The sequence below is a fragment of the Selaginella moellendorffii genome, unplaced genomic scaffold (genome assembly GCF_000143415.4).
Source record: "Selaginella moellendorffii unplaced genomic scaffold, v1.0 SELMOscaffold_122, whole genome shotgun sequence".
Lineage (NCBI taxonomy): Eukaryota > Viridiplantae > Streptophyta > Lycopodiopsida > Selaginellales > Selaginellaceae > Selaginella > Selaginella moellendorffii.
Genome location: NW_003314383.1, coordinates 59,087 through 62,107, shown reverse-complemented (window position 1 = coordinate 62,107; position 3,021 = coordinate 59,087).

Sequence of the window (3,021 nt, the reverse complement as noted above, 5' to 3'; positions counted from 1 at the left end):
TCACGCTTCACGTGCTATTCCGACTGGGGCCCTCGCGCAAGTTGTCGATATCATTTGGTTATGTTTAGTCCGTAGTGTCGGATTATGTTGAGTCTTGGATGTGGTGAATCTTGATGATGTATTATCTGAAACTAAGTATTATTGAAAGATTGGTCTTAGATACTAACTAAGTGTCTTCGACTTTGGTTAGCTTGGTTGCTAGAGAGTTTTGGGTGGTGATTCACTCTTGCTTTCTTCTAGCTTTGTCCTGGTGTTGATGACATTGAAGTGATGCTTTGTCATGGACATTATTGATGTTGAGATTCGAGTGAAATGAGATATCTCTCTGTAGGATTGATATCGAGTTTCATTAGTCTTGATGAAGATAGTGTTGATGATTTGGCTGTAGCTTTGTGTTATTAGCATTCGCGCATTTTGCTAATTAGCAACTATATTGACGTTCAAATGAACTAAGTGGCAAGTTGAGTTAGTTGTGTTCTAGATGAAATTATTTAGTAGAGGGTTGAGCTTTAGCTTTTCCTTGAAAAGTGATTTAGTCGTGGACTATACTAACTTTACGAGAGGAAGAGTTAGTGATCGATATTAGAATGTTGAGTCCTTGCTGGATTTGTGTTCGGGATATAGCGATCATTAATGATTCTTTTTGGGCTTGTTATGAAGTGAGTTACGTCTTGCTGTAGATGGATTTATGGAGGATCGTTTAGTGATCACTTGTTGGGCATAGCTCCATTATGCTTAACTTTTAGATTGATGCAGAAATGCTCTTCATTAGCTTTGGTATTATGAAGTTTAGATTATGGATGTATTGAGGAGGATATTATGGGTTGTACCATGATTTCTTCTTTAGCATTGAAGTTAGTTCATGCAAGACTTGTGATCATTATAACAAAGACTTAGCTATAGGCTTCTTCAAGTTTTTGGTTCTTTGAATTTTTATGCTCAATATTCCATTTGTTAGAAGTTGTTAGGGAAGGCATTTTTGACTCTTAGCTTCAATGTTAAAATTAGTATTTACATCTAGCAATCATTGGTGATGATTGACTATCATCTCGGATAATTGATTATCCTTGTTAAAAGGTTTTGCTTGATTATTGTTGGTATGGAATGATTTGCCGTTCTTTGGGATGGTGGATTCCTTCTTAGACGATGATTATGCATCTCTTTATTGAGGGGATGATTGATGATCTTTCATGATAGTTAGTTGTTCTCTTTGATGGCTTTTGGCTTTTTGCAATACCACATATTCTTTGTGGTTTGCTCTGGATTGGTCTCTTGGGTTTGAGATATCGATAGGATGTTGCTAACACTTGCTTAAGCAACTTGAGTACCTTTGTATTGTTGACCGAGATCTATTCAGATTAGCTTATGTGGTAATTGGCATGAATGAGTGTTTGTTGGTCTTACCACATTCATTCTATTCTGTTGATTGTTGTTCGAATTAGTTCTGATAGATTAGGATGTTATTTCTTTTGGGTGATACATTCGCGAGCATTGTGCTTGTCGGTTAAGGATTGTCTGATGATTAAATCTCTAAGATATCATTGTCTATGACTTTGATATTGTCCATCTATTGATCTTTGAGTTTGGGCCAGTATAGGCAGACTGGCTTCGGCACTTCGTGTGCATGTTGAAATCTCTAGTTATGGGGTAGCTACTGTCGACTGGTCACATAACCCGCCTCTCTGTCAATATTCCTTATTCCGTTGAAAGGGCATGACCGTGTAAACAACTCTACTTGCCTATTTACAGTAGTCTATCTAAACCTTACCGACGGGTTTGGTTTCTTTGCTCAGGAGGGTTGGGGCCTCTAGCTTCTCTCTCTATGTCTCTGCGGGTAGGGGCGTATCACACTTTTGTAGCTGAGTGACACCTAGAGCAGCAAGGGTGGCTGACTCCGTTGGTCATTTCCTTGTCGGCGACGGCCGGAAGGTGTCTGAGCAGGTAGCGCATCCGCGTTAGACAAAGAAGTTGCCTCCTAACTCATTTAAGTTGGTGCATTTCTTACATAGTGTGAGTACCGTGAACTTTTTCTAGAGTTGTTTCCTTGGCGGTATTTTAGACTTGAGTATGCATCGACAAGGACGTCGATCTTCTCTAGGGGGGAGAGTGTCGTGAATGTGACTTCAGGTATCGAAAGTTACCTGTCGGCCAGTCCTTACGGACACTCTTACCTTACTGCCACGATGGTAGGAGGTCAGTATTGCTGGACCCTTTATTAGTCCCTCTTGTTCAAGTGTTAGTTTACTGGGCTTAGCACCTGTACTTAGCCAGATGGACATAAAGTAGGAACTCCTATGTGTTTCTAGCTGAGCATACTCGGCCTAGCTCTTAGTTCTCTTTTGCTATGTCTTGCACTGGCTTGACAAGAACCCTCGGGTATTGAGATTAGTCCCTCAATATCGCTGGATGATAGCTTACCGTGTCTGCCAAACACCCTCGTTATCATGCCCTTTGTGTTAGTCTCATTTCGGTCCCAAATGCTATTTATGGAAAGTGTCCAGATTTGCTTATTTGGCATATCTACGGAATGTAGAGATCGGCCTGAACACAATGGTGTTCGTCCCGTGTCCAAATTCGTAATCTAAGGACATTCCATATTTAGTAAGTTTCGAGCTTGTCCCAGTGACTAACTCCTGATACTAAGGGAGGCTTGGGGTGAAAGCCCAAAGCGTGTGTTCGTCAAAGGGGGGGGGGGGGGGGCTGTGGGGGGTTCCAAATGTATAGTAGAGATAGTGGGTAGGTCGGGCATGGCCGACCAACCTGAGGCATAGTCTAGCTCCCGCTTGCATGCCTGTCCTTGTTCTGCATCTGGCTTGGGTCTAAGCCCAAGCTCCACACCATGCTAGCTGGTGGAGTACCCATATCCTCGAGTTAGACCACTGGTATGCCGAAATAGCACCAGACTCTGTTTGGCTCTGTTTTGCATGCTGGTCCTGGCATTAGGATGTTGGTTGCTCTAGGACTGTTCCAAATCGCTCCAGGCTCCTGTCCCTTCGCTCCTTGGGCTGTATGCTCGGGAGT